Raw genomic sequence first — 18,568 nt, forward strand, 5'->3', positions numbered from 1 at the left:
ACCTAACATTTTTCTGTATCGCGACTCCCATGGCTCTTGAATTAAAGCTTGAATGGTAAGTCTGAGTTATCCAGTTCTTCTTTAATTTGACATGTTCTGTTATCCGAAGGTGAGTTTCTTGAAGGAATAAGATATCTGGTTTAAAAGTCTGAAGATGTGTAAATATTCTATTGTGTTTAACTGCGTTATTGAGCCCTTTAATATTCCAAGTAATACAAGTAATAGAGGAGGACATTGTATTACCGATCAGATTATTGGAGATAGCCATAACTGGTTAGTTAGGAAAAATTAAGTCACATAAGGGAGTGTGAGTGCTAAATAAAACATGATTAAAATCAAAGGTACAATAACACAGCTGAAAAGGAGGAGAGAAAAAAAAGAAAAAGAAAAAAAAAGAACATACAAAAGGTGACCAAACTAATCTGTGTATGTGACACTTATACCTTGGCACATCTCCCCCAAAACAGGAGATGACCAGCACCCACCCCCTAAATGAGCTATGAGTCAACATGCTAACGAGGGTCTGCTACTCTGCACTTATCCTCCTTTAAACTCAACTACTTGAATTGCTCTTAGCAGAGAACAACAAAGTAAAACTCTAAGTCCTACACATTCTTAATATTAGCATTGATAAACATCGTGTCAACATGAACTATTCGTCTCATCTCGTCTCGTCGTCTCCCGCTTATCCGGATCCGGGTCGCGGGGGCAGCAGCCTCAGCAAAGAGGTCCAGACGACCCTCTCCCCAGCCACTTCCACCAGTTCCTCTGGGAGAATCCAGAGGCGTTCCAAGGCCAGCTGCGAGATATAATCCCTCCAGTGTGTCCTTGGTCGGCCCCGAGGCCTTCTCCCGGTGGGACATGCCCGAAACACCTCCCCGGGGAGGCGTCCAGGAGGCATCCTCACCAGATGCCCGAACCACCTCAACTGGCTCCTCTCGACATGGAGGAGCAGCGGCTCTACTCCGAGTCCCTCCCGGATGACCGAGCTCCTCACCCTATCTCTAAGGCTGAGCCCGGCCACCCTGCGGAGGAAACTCATTTCGGCCGCTTGTATTCGCGATCTCGATCTTTCGGTCATTACGCAAAGCTCATGACCATAGGTGAGGATTGGAACGTAGATCAACCGGAAAATTGAGAGCTTCGCCTTCCGGCTTAGCTCCCTTTTCCCCACAACGGACCGATTCAGCGCCCGCATCACTGCTGACGCCGCCCCAATCCGCCTGTCGATCTCCCGCTCCATTCTACCCTCACTCGTGAACAAGATCCCGAGATACTTAAACTCCTCCACCTGAGGCAAAGCCTCCCCCCTGACCTGGAGCGGGCAATCCACCCGTTTCCGGCTGAGAACCATAGCCTCAGACTTGGAGGTGCTGATCTTCATCCCAGCCGTTTCACACTCGGCCGCGAACCGCCCAAGCGAGAGCTGAAGGTTGGCGCTCGATGAAGCTAGGAGGACCACATCATCCGCAAAAAGCAGAGACGAGATCCTCCCGCCACCGAACCCAAACCCGTCCACCACCCGGCTGCGCCTAGAAATTCTGTCCATAAAAGTTATGAACAGAACCGGTGACAAAGGGCAGCCCTGGCGGAGTCCAACCCTCACCGGGAACAGGTCCGACTTACTGCCGGCTACGCGAACCAGACTCACACTCCTTTGGTACAGGGATTTAATGGCCACTAACAAGGGGCCATCCACCCCATACTCCCGGAGTGCCCCCCACAGGGAGCCCCTGGGAACACGGTCGTAAGCCTTCTCCAAATCCACAAAACACATGTGGACTGGATTGGCAAACTCCCATGCTCCCTCCAGCACCCTAGCGAGGGTAAAGAGCTGGTCCACAGTTCCACGCCCAGGACGAAAACCACATTGCTCCTCCTCGATCTGAGGTTCAACTATCGATCGGACCCTCTTTTCCAGTACCCTGGCATAGACCTTACCAGGGAGGCTGAGGAGTGTAATTCCACGGTAGTTGGAACACACCCTCTGGTCACCCTTCTTAAAGATGGGGACCACCACCCCGGTTTGCCACTCCAAAGGCACTGCCCCCGTTGTCCATGCAATGTTGCAGAGGCGTGTCAACCAAGACAGCCCTACAACATCCAGAGCCTTGAGATACCCAGGGCGGATCTCATCACACCCCGGGGCTCTGCCACTGCATAGTTGTTTCACTACCTCGGCGACTTCTGCCCCAGAGATTAGATCATCCATCCTCAGGTCTCTTGGCTCTGTTTCCTCCACGGAATACGTGTTGGTGGGATTGAGGAGCTCCTCAAAGTATTCCTTCCACCATCCTACTATATCCTCAGTTGACGTCAGCAGCTCCCCGCCCCCACTGTAAACAGTGTGAGCGAGTTGCCGCCTTCCCCCCCGAGGCGCCGGACGGTTTGCCAGAACCTTTTTGGAGCCGATCGATAGTCTTCCTCCATTGTCTCACCGAACTCCTCCCACGTCCGAGTTTTTGCCTCAGCAACTGCCGCGGCTGCAGTCCGCTTGGCCCGCCGGTACCAGTCAGCTGGTTCCTGAGACCCACAGGCCAACCACGCCCTGTAGGCCTCCTTCTTCAGCCTGACGGCTTCCCCCACCCCTGGTGTCCACCAGCGGGTACCGGGGTTACCGCCACGACTGGCCCCAGCTACCTTGCAGCCGCAGCTTGCAACAGCCGCCTCAACAATAGCAGAGCGGAACAAGGCCCATTCGGACTCAATGTCCCCCACTGCCCTCGGGACGCGATCGAAACTCTGCCGGAGGTGTGCGTTGAAAATCATCTTGACGGGTTCTTCCGCCAGGTTTTCCTACTATTCGAACACAGTTATATGCAGGGAACACCATGTAGAAACAGAACATATAACAGGCCATCACTGTCCATTGCTCAGATACATCATCTTCCTGTCCTTTTTCCTTTAAGTATAAGCGCAGGATCAAATTAAGCGTAGTTCCAAACACTGTGTGGTGAGCTGTGGCGTCAGGTTCACACCGTTTCCTGGACCAGACGTTATATTCATTTCACAGCCTGTGCAGGGCCATACTATAATTACAGTTATCCGGTAGATTGATAAAAAGCATTTATCAGTCATTCAGACGACTCCATTCCGGGAGAAGGTTTTCCATATGTAACCAATTTTAGAAATATAAAAGTGAATTACAGTAGAAGAACAACTTGGACTAATAACAAGATCTGGGCCAGGATCAGAAGACACCAAATTCGGAAGGAGCCATTATACCGAACAACAATAATGAGGCAGACGCAAGAATAACAGTTGAGTAGCCACTCGTATGATTTTTACAGTGAATGAAAGGATTTGTCTGGCTTGTACAGAATACAAAATAGTAACCCAAACTTTCAGAAAATAAGTAGTGTGCACACATAAAAATGTCCGTTGGGGCCCTTAAACAAAGCAAAAATTGTTGCAGGTTTGTTGTTGTAGAGTTATGGCAGGTTCACCTGATTCCAAAGATCTGTGGAGTATAATGTAAATGTATAGTGTGTGTGTGAATGAGTGTGTACGTGGATCCTCTCGGTGCTGATCTTTCTTCAAGGTAGTTGGCTCGCCATCTGTTACGGCCGGAAGTTTGTCCCGATCCTCAGGACTTTCCGTCCTCCTAAAAAACCTGACCGTTGCTCTGTGTATTAAGGCGGAGCACGCCGATGTCAGACCTCGCAGCAGCTATCCAGATGGAGAGTAAGTGGTTAGCCGACGTAACTTCTCTCCCTCGTACAGTCACTTGGCTCCAGACCTCCAGAGGGTAAGTGCTCCGACTGTCTCTTTCGCCTTTTCACAGGTAAACTCCGGGTTTTTCCTCGTTTTTCTCTTCCTCTTAACAGGCAGCTGCCCTAGCTTCAGAAAAAGACCGGGAGAACAACGCGCCTGCACTCCTACTCTGATCCGACAGGCTGAGTGTAACCTGCGTAGCCTCTGATTGGCCGTGGAAGGCTAGGTACCCCCACCTGGGATTGCGTGAACTGAGTGGTGCATTTAAATGCAATGGGACTTTTAACACTTCGATGTGACCAAATAAAGATAAAGAAAATAAACACTGTCTCTCTTCTTTTATTGTACTCATTTAACTGTGTGTGTTTTTTTACACCTGGCTACACATAACATGGGCTTTGGCAACTTCTGGGTCTGTGAAAATTTTCTCTCCATGAGAAGATGAGATGTGGGGCTTGCTGAATAAAACATACCAAATCTCACACCCTGGTAGTTGTGCAGGAGCTTCTTTACCTCTCTGAATGCACCTCTGCGTTTCACCACTGTGTGCGGCAGGTTCAGGAAATCATGATTTTATCCCCATTATAAGTTAGTGGGCTCATCCTTGCTGCTCTCCTTGGCACTTCAAGTTTCTCTTGATAATAATGAAATTTCACAATGAAGGCCCTGGCCTGCTGTCCTTGTGGGTGCTGGCTGTAAGATGCAATGTTCCTAGTCCAGTGTTGGCATTGTGTCGAGGTCCAAAACTAGTAGCTTAGCCACGGAGTTAGCAGGGAGAAAGCCCACCTCAAACTTTTCCTTTACCCCTAAGATTCGGATATTGCAGTGAAGTTGTCTTCCCTCCAAGTCTTCTGCCTTCTGGTTGACTTTGGTCACTTCATCCCTCAGCTGGTAGACTTGGGACTCTAGTTCCCCCACCCGCAGTATGTGTTTGTAGCATCCTCAAGGCTAGTTAGGTAGGCTTGCTGAGCAGCATAGTTAGCAATTAGCACAGGGTTTTTCCTGTAGAGAATTGCCTCCGTCAAATTTCGTGCCGCCTCTGCCTCCCGACAAAATTCTAGTAGGCCTACTTGTATTCTTGGCACTCAGTGGATTTGCTGTATTGTAATCCATGCATCAGGCAGAGCCATCCGAAATTGCCAAAGAAGAAGAATATGAACGTGCTGGATTTTCTGCCTGCGGAAGGAGGCGGCCACCTGATTTTGAGGCTCTTCAAACAAGTGAAAATGATCTCTTTTACACCTCGCTTCCTGAAAAGTTTCCCTAAATTAACGTTACATCCCATCGTGTATGTTTTTTTTTTGCAGAAAAAGATTATTTATTATAGATTATTTTAAAAAGAGAGTTTGTGAGGAGGAGAATCGCGAGGACAGGTGAAAGTTCAGACATCATTAGTTCTTCTAATATGGGAAAAAAAAGTTAATTCATGTTACCGACGAGATACGGTTAATGTGTCAGGACTGACAGTAGGCCTAGTTCTCAGTCACAATTGGAAAGTGCTAGTGGAGGAGAGGATCAGAGCGCGAGAGAGGAGTCAAGGAGAGTACCAAGTCTTTAGCAGTGTATTAACGAGTGTATTAAAGCCGACGTTTACATGATTTTAACATGAGTTTTTATTCATGTTCCAGATGTTCTCAAAAGCACAGAATGACTGGCTTTGAGTTATATTAATGATATGTTAATCCCTTTTGAGCCACAGCTTGAGATTCTTAGTCGGATGTCTCCTATCTTGTTACCCTAGGAGACCAGGCCTTCTCAGTCTGTGGCCCTCAGTGTTGGAGTGTGTCAGGCTAGACAACTCTGCAAATCACTTGTTAATCACTTCTACTGCTGTAACAAACACTGCTCTCAGTAGACGCCACACACACACACACACACACACACAAACACACACACACACACACACACACGCACACACCAAGAACTGACAAACTCATCATGTTCTAATAATTAAAACACACCAACTGTGCAATATTCCTTATGGTTATGGTGCTATTTTTTGTGACATATTTTACCATATTTTTATCTATCTGTACATACTATATTGCTATATTATTATTCTATTATTCATCTTTTGTAAATTTTTAGTATTTGATATTTTCATTTTGCAGTTCTTTTTGTACAATCCACTTTGCTTTGACCATCTTATCTCATCTCATCTTAAAACTGACTTTTTATCCAATAGCCTTTTCCTAAATTTGCTCTGTATCCTGTTCTGTTCTTATTTTTCTTTGCTCCTCATTGTTTCACTGCTACATTCTGTGTTGTACTTTTAATTCTTCTTCTAATTTATTTAATTAGCATTTTTACTCTGTTTGCTCCTTTCGTTTGGCACTAGCACTTTTTAACTTTGTGTAGAAAAGTGCAATATAAATAAAGTTATTACAGTTACTATTATATTGTACCATTATGAATCTAAGGTGCACAAATGTTCCTCAGCAGTTAAGTGTCCACCAACAGTCATCAGGCTTACTCATCTCAGTGGTACCTGAGACAACAAGTGCTACTGAGATGATGAAATACTTGGAGGCAGAATGTAAACTGGGGCCCAACAGCATGTTTTCCCAGAGGGCCAGCTAACAGGTTTATCCAGCCATGGCTGTCTGTTACACTGAAACAGTGTTCTCAGTGCACATGCAGTGAAGAAATATATGATTTAGTATAACATGATGATTACCATCTGACATTTTAGAGAGATTTCCTCTCTATATAGTTATATAGACAATAAATAAACATTATGCTAACAACTTCATAATGTTCTACAGCACTGCTATTAACTGAGTAGCTGTCACTTACTTACTCCATGCATATAGATAAAGCACATGCAGGAACAACGCAGTATGCACTTCAACTGAACTGACCAACTGATCCACATAGAAGTGACTGCAGCTCCACATGATTTCAAATGTCCAGCAGATGGCGATCCAGTACAACCTGAGGGGAAGAGTCCTTTTTAACACCCCTGTTCTGTTGATGTTTCTCCTGCAAAGTCAAGTAAAGACAAAACAAACATTCAATTTCACAAGAATAAATACAGAAAATAAATCACACATAATAAATGTTATCTTCTTTTCAGACAGCTAGTGAATATGGGAAATGCCTTTGATGAAAAGGCACATGGACACTTGCCTTAAGACCACCTTTCATATTTTACTGTTTCTTAGGGTAAGGGCAACCATAAAATCACTTCTTGTTTAATGGATCCATAGTCAGACCAAGCATAAACAAATTCATCTTAAAAAATATAACTCTGTCTTCATTACTACTTCATGTAACACAATTATAAAGAAATGTGTTGTTTTATGTTTGAGTGTTATATTTAAGATTCTGTGACATTGTCGCAGAAACCTGCGAGGAGACCCTGCAGTAAAGATTATTTGCTGGTCTCCTTTTAACCCAAGTTCCTCCACATTTCTGTACATTTTGAACAGTGTTTCTATGGTTTGTTGTGTGGAAATCTGTGGTGTGGTGCTTTAAAGCTTAATATCAGCTGAGATAATGGGGACTATAAAAATAATGTTGACAATTTTTATGCCTCTGCACCGCTGACAGTCAGAGCTTTTGGCATATTGAGGCATACATGATTTTGGCCTCGTGAATGTGATATCTCGAGAACTCCTTAAGGGAATCCCTTGGCACAGACATTCACTAGAACTCAAGGATGAACTGATTAGATTTTGGGGGTCAAAGGTCAAGGTGACCTCACAAAACACTTTTTAGCCATTACTCAAGACTTCACACATAAATTTTGACAAAACTTTACACAGTGGTTAATATTTATATCACTCTGGATAAACAGGGATGTAAACCTTTAACCGCCAGTTGTTCTAGTTAATCCAGAACCTTAAAATCATATCATAAAATAGACCCACCTCGTCATATCACTGGATATTGGACTTTACAAATCACATTAAACCACTTGTCAAATAGTGAAGCTGAGGTCGTGCATACCGGATGTGAGGTGAACTACAGTATAGCGGTTTAACATGTAGATCGCATGAGCGGTGTTTGAATTTGAAAGAGCCGACCGGAAGTGTTCACATTGATTACGGAAGGCTTGACGCTTGTGAAGTGAGCCCTGGCTGCTGGCTGCATGGAGGAAAGCGGCTCTCTGAACCAGCCTACTGGATCTTTTTGTTTTACCAGATAGGACCCTGCTAACAGGAGCCTGATGGACCGAGAGATGACTGCCTGTTAGTTCCTCTCAGGAGCCGCCGGGTTTCTTATTTGGATAAAGGAAGATTTGAGTCAGCTGGGTGAGGAGAGGAGCCAGGACAACGCAGCAAACATGTACGTTGATTCAAATGGGTTGTTTGTTTGTTTGTTTTTTTGTTTGTTTGTTTGTTTGTTGTTTTACCTGTCCTTACATCGAACTAGCTTAACCTCCTGTTTGCGGTCGGGGGTTTAGCTACAGCATTAGCCCGGGACATCTTCTCTGTCTTATGTAGACGCGTTTCTCTAACTGCTGCAGTCTCGTCCTGTCAATCAACATGTCCAGGTCTCTCCTGCATGGAGACACCGGCCGTGCCAAACCCTGTTTACAAATCTCTTAATTCTGCAGGACTGAGCTCCAGCCTCAGCGAGCGGCTTCACTAACACATCAGCTCGGTGTTTTGCTTGTTGCAGAACATTCTGCAGTGTTCTGACGGTGGGGTTCAGCAGAAACCCCGTACAGTCCTTGTCACGCTGTATTGCCAAGTTTTCGAAGGGTTTGACTTGAAGTCAGTGTCACTTACATGAATATGAATGTTTGGCACTGGACTGGAAATAGACAAAGTGCTGGTGTCTGTTTGAGACAGGAGGTGAGGTAGAGAGCGGATTCTTCATCACCAAAGCTTTCGTTCTAATGAATTCAGTCGGGTCATGTTTATCTACAAAGACGCTGGTTACTGCCAGTTTTCCCCTCACAGTTTAAATACAGAGGGCTGATGAAATACTATCTTAAGAAATTCAGCATTTCATTAGAAAGACGGACCAAGTACAAACACTGATGGTCAATTACATCAGGTGATTATTTTAAATATGAATTGAATTATCAGTTAAAAAAAATGCTATACATATCTTCTAGTTGCAGCAGGTTTGCTGTGTTTTTTGTCATTTTATATCATTTTAAATGAAATGTCAAATGTTTTGGACTGTTATATCACTTTGGCTCTGGTATCTAGTGATGGGCTTTGTCATAAACATTGACATTTGTAGACTAAATTAATTGAGCAGTTAATAGAAATATAATCAAAATCGCAATGTGGGCAAGTGTAATATCCAAATCACAGGAGCTGCAATTTCTTTAATAAAGGTTAAAATGTGTCCCATTGTTGAGCATTGTTAGCCCCATATGTGTTGTGGTGCTACAGAGATGCCCTGGCCTACAAATCATATTCTGCAGATATAAAGGAACATGATTGTGTTGTAGCCTACTAGACCAACAAAAATCACATCACCATCATCTGTAACTTTTTTCAGTGAAAATTAAATGCAAAAACAACCATTCACACTGAAATCGCAATATCTGCCAAAATGATCACAATATGATTTTTTATTTATTTATTGCATATCATGCAGCCCTATGAATGGATCATTTATTGATTAACTGATAATGAAAATAACTAATTCGCAGGCCTTCTGCATTCCCCCATCCATATTGTTATGACACCTGACAAGATGTCTGTCTCCAGATGGAGTGACAGCATTCCTGGCATAGCTTTGAAACACAGCACATACTGTAGTAGCTCTCTGCCTGCAGAAACACACACACACACACACACACACACACACACACACACACACACACACACAGTTCCAAAGGAGGAAGGTCATGGAACCCAAATGTTGCTGTAATAGGTGACAAAAACAAACTCGGTCAGGCTGACTATGGGAATGCTGCTTGGAAACCACGAGCACTCTCTGTGTGTGCCGCTCTCTCAGAGCCAAGCGAACAGAGCGGCCATTGTGCTGTTTCAGGGTTCTCACTGTTATAAGACCTAATTCAGCTAATGATCAGGCCTGAGCTAACAAGTGGGTGAAACAGATACAGAGCAGAGGGCAGACACTGTACTCACTCATTTGATTCTCATGTCATTCAACTTTTATTGTGTTCATTCACAAAGTAGGATGGAACATTATCTTTGTGCACATTACACTTTCAGCTGATTTTGGCTGTGATGCAATAAAAATTGTCAAATCTGGAAAAGGTTTTTCAAGACAGACAAGGTGACATTATCAGGCATGTTTGCCATGTCTGTCCTCTGCTCGAAGGCACATTTCTCTCATACTGGCTCAACCCCACAGCTCGAAGCAGTCAAAGGAGGAGCAGTAGCTCAGACAGCTTCTCTGGCGAATTCACTTTTCAAACTCAGTTTCATCTTTTAGTCCAACGATTGAAACTGAAAGTGAGAATGAAAATGAAGGATGGCAGTCAGTCTCAGATGACTCATTCATGAAGAACTTCCTAAGGTGGTATTCTATTGTATTACTGTAATGATAGAGATACATACTGTGCATTTGGACTAACCAAGATAGAAGTTCACAGCTTGGATGACAGATGAAATGTGTAGAAACTAGGGCTGCATGATATGCAAAAAAATTATATTGTTTTATTATTGTTTTAAAGTTTTATTTTATTGTGATGTCAGTTGGAATTATGGTTTTGCATTTAATTTTTCCGAAAAAAAAATGATGACGATGATGTGATTTTTGTTGGTCTTGCACCAAACAATCATGTTCCTTTACGTCTGGAGAATATGATTTTTTGCCCGGGGCGTCTCTGTAGTGCCACAACACTGATGGTGCTAACAATGCACAACAATGTGACACATTTTACCTTCATCAAAAACATTTCAGCTCCTGTGATTTGGATATTACATTTGGCCACTCTGTGATTTTGATTATATTTTGGAACAGAGTGAATACAGTGACAGATGCGTCTGTACAGGTGACGGAGCTCACTGAATGGTTTGGTGAAAATGATGAATCTTGCACTGTGGCCTTCACAGCCACCACATCTCAACCCATCTAGACACTGAGGCTGTGGGGGGTGTTTGACAGAGGGAATTTAATTGTGAAAACAGAGGTGAAGTGCTGTCATCATGACATACTCCAGGTAGCTACGATTGGCTTTATGCTGGCACATTTGCACGGTCAGGGTACATGGTCTGGTTTACTGAATTGGTGAATTTGGTCACTTTTGATAGTCACCATTCTAAATGAAACACATTAGTCCATTGAATTAGTGCCACCCCAAACATAGCAGGCTCCCAGCAGGAGATCAAAGGTGCTTTTGCAACTAACCTGTTGAGTGCAGTCAAACAGACTCTGGTGAGTGAGGCAGAATTACCCACCAGGTAAAGCAGGCAGCTGCCCAGAGGCCCCAGACACCCAAGGGCCCAAAAGCCCCAGCTTTACTCCATATCAGCTGGTCTTATATAATTTAATTAATCACAAATTTTCACCACTGATGTTAAATATCAACTATAACATCTCCATTTTGTGGCCCCCACCTTGTAGACAGACCTTAACTGTGTTGGTTTGTTTTTATCTAATTGCTTTCATTTCTCTGTGCCAAGTAATCAACTCAGAGAAAACCATCAAAGGAGTACTGTAAGATTACAACCAAGAATTATTTTCATTATTGATATGTCTAACAATTAGTTTCTTCAATCATCAGATGACTGTTCCTCCATTCCCCATCAAACTCCCTGAAGCCCAAGTTGACATGATCAAATAGCTTTTGTTGTCTGAGTCAAAAAACCAAAGATGTTGAGTTCACCATTGAAAACTGGGAAACCTGCAAACATTTATATATGAGAAGCTGGTAGCAGCGAAATTGTAAAATTATTCCCAATACATTTTCTGTTAATCGACTAATCAATTAATAAACTAATCATTTCAGCTCTAGTCTACGTCCACACTACTATGTTTAGCAGAGAATACTATGAACGAGGAACAGTGGCGAAGTGGCAAAAAGACCATACATTTCTTTGCGTGGGTTAGGTTTGGGTTAAATCGAGGGTTAGGGTTAAAGTAACACGTGAGTATAAGGTGAGCATGGCGGTGGAAAACATAGATTGGAAGCCATCATAAAGCAAATACGGCGACATATTAGACTGGTACTGGCCGATCTGGACATTCAGATGTGTTCTCAGGAAGCATTACTTCATTGATAGAATTATTCCACCAGGCACTGGTTCTTCCTGGCCTCACCCAAAACCGGTACTCCATGTTGGGCTGATAACGCCGGTGGACATGGGTTCATGTTGTTGATGTAGGCGGTTGTAGCATTATATATAAAATACAGAATTTAACTGAACAGCAGCTGCTAGCAAAGACAACAAGGTCAGTAACACTGTAATTCATTATCATGTTGTAGTCACTACTGGTAGTCCAGGCTGATGAGAGCCAATCAGGAGAGATATGGTTATGTGCATGAAACTTAGGCAGGGCAAATTAAATTTAATATTAATTTAATACTACAAATTATAAGTTACTATATTAATGGGGGTCAAATATTTCCTTGACATTTGCAAAGGCATGAGCAATCGGCAATCATTCTGATGACCGTTGATCACCGAGATCATCGTCGATCAGCACAACCCTAGCCAGCAGAGTTTCCAAAAGTCGTTTTCGGTGCTCATAAAGTCGTTTGAACGGGAGGAGGAAACGTAGCAAAAGAGATGCAATTTGAAATGAAAATGTACTAGTGTGAACGTATGTTAAAGGTTACTATGGGAAATAATTAAACTGTCATGTATAGTGGGGGAGAGTAGGAGCCCAAGGACAAAGTTTTTCCCCAGGAGCCACACTGGTGAGTTTGTCCACTTTGTTCATTGATGCTGATGTGAAAGCTGCCGATCAAACTCAAACACTTTCAGACTGCTGCTTGAAAACCAAAGTCTGATGTGGTTCATTTGTGGTCTGACAGCAGAGGTGGGGGCAGGGCTTGGACTTCCGGAACTGATTTCAACACTGAGAATAATGATGGTGGGCTTTCCCCTTTGCCTTTGAGTGCGACTTTTTCATCTTTATTTTTCTGTTTTCTGTTTTATTTAAATATTGTGTATGTACATGTGTTGATAGACAATGAACTAGCTCTGAGGCAGTTTACCCAGTGTCCTGGGTGTCTTTTGATGCCAAGGTCCTTTTGAAGTTAATGACTTCCTGTGGTGGGGCAGACTCCCTTGAAAAACTGTCCAAACAGCCCATTAACACACACAAACTCTCCAACATGGACATACACACTTATATATACACATGCACACACACATGCCAGTGTGGGCTATTAAATTTATAATGAGAGTGAATGACTTTTGCTCTTCAGATAGATGGTGGTGTATAGCAGGTTTAGTTGTATGTTGTGGTCTCGAACATGTTTGGATTCTGGATTAACTCTAGCTGGTGGGTCCTGGAACAGTCACAGTTTGGTTAGGTTTAGGAAAAGATCCTGGGTTAAAATAAGTACTTTCTCGAGCTTAGAGGACCTTCGTTGTCATGGTTACAGTAATAAACATGTGGTTAAGGTTGTGGAACAGTCATAGTTAAAAGAAACAACATGTTAACAGGGTTTTTCCTGGCCGAAAATTAGGCGGGGGTGGTACTAACCGTACCGTATATATTTATATTTATCATTATCTCTCCAGCCACTGCGGGTCACTCACTCTATGCTTTTTAGACAGCGCTGGTTTACCTTGTTTCCGGAGGAAAGAAGCGAGAAGAAAGTGCAGTGAGAGAAATGGAAAACATAAAGGAAAAAGTCATTCAACCTGCCCCATCTTCAGTGAAGTGTTTGGACACATTTCAGATTTTATTACCTTGAGTGGAAGAAGCAACTCAGACCCATGTTATCTGCAGCTTGATCCACATTTTTAAGAGCTTGAGGATCTGATCATCACTAAAGCATATGTCATGAAGAGCTAATGAAAACAAATGAAATGGTCAAAGTTGTCATATTGACATTTAAGGTGTATCGATTGATTTCCAAATGTCAATCATGCATTAAGTAACACGCAAGAAAACATGTCATCTTAAAAGATGCCTGTAGCTGCCGGTAGCCTCTGAGCTGCTCGGTGAATTAAATTGTTAATTAGTAAAGATGAAAAGACAGAAAACATCCTATATGAGCTATTACCATCGTTCTTGAATCGTTTTGAATCGAATCGTAAGATTTTCTGAGTTGTCCACCCACAAACAGCATCACAAACTAAAATGAGCATACAGTTGAATGAACACAACAGAAAAGAAGATTTATTGCAGTGCTGTTGGATTAGACTCATTGGTTTTAGCTGTGAGGACCTAATTAACTGAGCATAGACGTCACAATGCCACAGTGTGTGATCTACAAGTCTAAAAAAGTAGAACCTTTCAATAACATTTAGCCCAGTTTTCAAAGATACTAAGACAATTCCCCTCGTCCATGCTGCTTCAACAGTTCACTTCAAAATACACAAAACTGTTTCATGGATGCCAACGTGGCTGAAGAGTGTAACTACCTCAGCCTGTGGAGGGAGGGAGTTAGAGCAGCTTCTCTATTAAAACTCTGACCTCTGTTTCTCAACATCAGGCTCTATATGCTGATTCTCTAAGTGGTCTTGGTTCTTTATTTGGGACGTTATCTTTATTGAACCAAGTCTGCCAACACGTAGAGGCAGAATGAGATGAGATAAAGACAAAGACTGACCCATAATTATTTTTAGAAGCTGTCGGCTCTTGAACTACAGGAAACTGAAGCTCAAACTGAAATGATGGAGAGGAGAATTTTGATAAAAATTTGAGTTTTTAGTAACGGTAGTCGACACTGTGTTGAGACATTGATAGTTGTTGTGGGAACAGTCATCAGTCATGTACACATGGGTGGAACCTTAAAACAGCCAGACTGAAGCTGGATCACTGTTATTATCAAACCTCAAGGCTCTACCTGACATAACCTCTGACTCAGCTGAGTGTGTGTCCGTGCAGTGGAGAGTCCTGCACACACTGACTCATGACTACACTAATAACAGAGCTGCTGCAGTAATCGTATATTGCACTGACTAGAACGGCTATTTAGCCCTTTGCTGACCTCCTGTCTGTGTCTCCTTATGGAGGGAAGTTTAGTCGTTGGTCAGTCGGTTGCTGTTATTTTCAGCACTGGTCCTGGGTCCTGCTGTTACTGCTAAACCTACTGTAGAAAATTCCCGGGAATGCTTTTTGCATTAACTGCAGATTTACATCACATGATCTCTGCTCTCATCTCTCTCATGCTCAATCTTATTCTTCTATGAAGCTCGTTAATTGTGTGATATCAGTGATTTCCTTTTTTTGATGGCAGCTCACCTTAGATCTAAGACAGGCGGCCTGAAGTTTAGATAATGAGGAAATTCTCTGCTCATCATGTTTAATCATTTCTCCTTGCCCATTCTGTTCCTCTTGTAACCCCACAAACCCCCCAGCCTCCTCATCCTCATTACCCAGTACTGCTTTAGGAGCTGATCATACAGTTGAATCAGCACCTCCTTAAAACAGATTCATCACAAACTGAACATTATACCCTTCATGAAGGGGGACTGTCATGTTACACTCCATTAGTCTAAGCAAGGTGTTCCTAATAAAGTGCCAACTGAGTGTATATGACAATGATTGTCTCTCTCTCTCTCTCTCTCTCTCTCTCTCTCTCTGTCCTCCTCTCCACCTCTGGTGGTGTCTGCACATGCAGATGGTTCAGGTAAGAGAGATTATAAGAGGATTACCCACTAGGCCTTTTGCCGGTAAGACCAAAGCCTTGGCAACCGATAGGGAGAGGAAGATCGTGAGTGTATGGTATATCTGTGTGTGTGCATGTGTGTGTTTGTGTTGTAAGTTTGAGCGTTGACACAAGGAGATTAGTGGTGCACATGGATATAAAATGGTTTGTACTCTCTGAGGGTGGACTATATAACTGCGGAGTGACACCATAGCTCAAGACATTTTCTCCTTGTGTCAGTGATTGTGAATGAATGGTAAACGACACAGGAAACATACCAATGTATTCTGCCTGATGTGTGCTCTTTAATGTGTGACATGGTCGTGCTGTAGTGTGGCCACGACCATGTTTGGAGTTAGGGTTAGCTCTGGAGCTGCTGAATGTGGATGTTCTCACAATAATGACAGTGACTGAGTGGCAGTGATGCAGAGCTGAGTCACAGTGAGGCCAAAAACACAGCGTTGTGTAGATGTAGTAGAGAGACGTCACTCTGCCTCAAATTATAAACATGGTAAAGAAACTTGCACAATAGGATTTAAATCATATCACTTACTTTTGTGCACACTGAGGCATTTTATCAGTGTGGGCAAGATCACAGAGCGGCGGTTTGAGACCAGCTCAATTAAAAGCTGACAGTGTCAAGTTTGACTTGTAATGTCATCACCATGACTGAGACTCACAGTGCATGTGATGACATCGGGCCAGTGTTCCTGTGCAGGGGTTATTGATAATTAAAACTCTGTCACAGGGGACACATTCTTCTGCGCAAGCTCTCCTGCGAGTTTTATTTTAATGGTTAAGTCCTTGGCCTGAAAAAGTTTGAGGTACACTGTCCTCAACATATTTAATGTGGAGAGGTGCCGCCAAAGGCTTCTGTGGCCCAGCCTCATGCAGCAGCCTGGCAGCAGTGCAGTGATATTCCCTTCTAAAGTTTGAGTGAGCTTCACCAAAGTCAGAGGTGGCAGTGTACACCTATCAGTCTATACATGAAGCTGCTTCTGGTCTAATGCTCCTCTTGCACCTCTTCAAGATAGTATTAGCTGCTGGAAGAAATCGCTATGGCTGACTCACAGGCTAGCAAGCTCCTAATTCCTGCTTCAGCTGAGACAGTGAACAGGAAGAGGATGTGGGTGGAGGGCTGGGCGGAGCATCACAGAGTAGGGAGAGGGAGCGGTGGGAAGAGCAGAGTTGTGTGCTCTCCATTCTCATGCTAGCGCTAGCTTTATTTCTGTAATCTACATATTAGAGCTTTATGTCAGTCAGTCATTTGTGTAAGTATAGAAGCTGCAGTCATTTGGACCTGCAGATATGTTGATGTCAGCCTGTTTCAAGTCGCAAAAATAAAGCTAAAGCTGTTTGTTTTGTGTAGCTACTAATGTGTTGTTTTTCACTGTACTGTGTATACTGGATCATAAACTGGCAGTAAACCAAAAAAGAATGAGTCTCACATATTTAAACACATCTTAATGGCATGTAATTTGATTAGAGATTCTGGTATGTCCGGTTCCTGTACGTCAGTTAAGTGAGTACCCGGTTGGTAATCACTGGGACTGGGGTCCCAAGTCTAATTTTGGTGAATCCTGTTGAGTTCGTCACCTGAACTCGCGTGTTGGTTTGATGAAGGAAACAGGACACTCTTTCAAAGTTCAAATCCCAGTATTTATTAAAGCTAACAGCAATATAGCATTAGAAAAAGGAGATCGTTACAGAGCTCTGGGCCAAACTATCTCTCCCTGACAACAACATACAGTTGTGCCAGTTCATGAAGTCTGACTTCCTACCTCCTCCTGACCCAGTCTTTTCATATTCTTACACAGAAAAAAACAATACAATGTGGGTTGATTCTCTTATCAGTCCATGCTGATGATTTCTTGTTTTGCTCCTCCACGTGTTCTCTGTTTTGTTTCACTTCGTGTTATCTAACTCCCCTACGCGGGACAGCCCTCGTGGTGGTGGATCTGTGAGAGATTCACACAAAGAGAGACAATACCCTACTCTATTCCTCGTTTTCTGTCTTACTTCTGTTCCGGGATGTCTACCATATAAGGAATTGTTTTTTCCCGGGTGGCCTTCAAACAATATCATAAGTTCAGTCTGTTCTTCTGTAATGTTGCACAGCAAATTTTATGAAAAAGTCACATAGTTATAAGCATATTATGATTACATCAACAATGCACACATTGTTTTATTAAAAGCAAACAACAGATTGATATAAAATCCTCTACAATCCCTATCTGACAGTTGCAACAGTGCCTAAAGAATATGGGTTCAAGGGTGACAGTCTAAACAGACTGAATCCCAAGATAAAGACGTGTGTAACCTTCATCTAAGAGGTGAACAGAGGAGCAGGTTCTGGACACAGTCTTTCTTTGTGGTTTACAATAAAAGTATAAATAAGAATCCTGGTTTTCCATGGAGTTCAAATCACCACTGTGATGGAGTAAAACCTAACAGAGCAGTGTTTTAGCTCTCTGCAGTTGATTAGTTGCAGTAAATACTCTGAACGAGGAACAGCATGGACAACTGCAGTGTTAAAATACAGAATGTAACTGCACAACAGCTGCTAGCAAAGACAACAAGGTCAGTAACACTGTAATTCATTATCATGTTGTATTCACCACTGGAGTCGAGGCTGATGAGAGCCAATCAGGAGAGACCGTGGGTGTCTACGTCATGGTTTCCAAAGTCTCAGTTTCTGTCGTCCAGACTACAACACAACCCCAGAGTTTTCAAAATAAATTAAAAAACCCAGAGTTTTCAAATGGGACCAGCATCAGTTCCAGAAGTCTCTGCTTTCGGTGCTAGAAAACTCTGGAGTAGTGTGGACGGGAGGAGGAAACGTAGCAAAAGAGATGCGTTTTAAAAAGGAAAACATAGTAGTGTGGACGTAGCCTTAGGCTGTGTACTAAATCACTCACTACTTCCTATGTAGTCCGCTATATAGTGAGTTTGCCATGTTGTAGTACTCTCTGAATGTATAGCAGTGTTTCCTCTAGGATTTTTTTCAGCAGTGGGGGGGGTCATTGATTAAATGACCTGAACAAAATAGCACTCCTTGACACCACAGCTACAATCCTCAGTGTTAGCATATCAGTTATCTGCCTCCCTCATTGATTACTAATAACAGTATAACCAAACAATATC

At 43.0% G+C, this 18,568-nt stretch overlaps 1 protein-coding gene across 1 annotated transcript in view; it reads left to right on the forward strand.

Annotated features, from left to right (window-relative positions):
* The first annotated feature begins 7,936 nt into the window (after positions 1-7,936).
* The window catches only part of ripor1 (RHO family interacting cell polarization regulator 1), a 120,713-nt gene continuing 110,081 nt past the window's right edge, over positions 7,937-18,568 (forward strand). Inside the window, exon 1 of the mRNA XM_022762991.1 lies at positions 7,937-8,004. The gene's annotated coding sequence lies outside the window, so the exon portion shown is untranslated. The remainder of the gene's footprint in view (positions 8,005-18,568) is intronic.

The sequence above is a fragment of the Seriola dumerili genome, unplaced genomic scaffold (genome assembly GCF_002260705.1).
Source record: "Seriola dumerili isolate Sdu_G_001 unplaced genomic scaffold, Sdu_1.0 BDQW01000465.1, whole genome shotgun sequence".
NCBI classification, from domain to species: domain Eukaryota; kingdom Metazoa; phylum Chordata; class Actinopteri; order Carangiformes; family Carangidae; genus Seriola; species Seriola dumerili.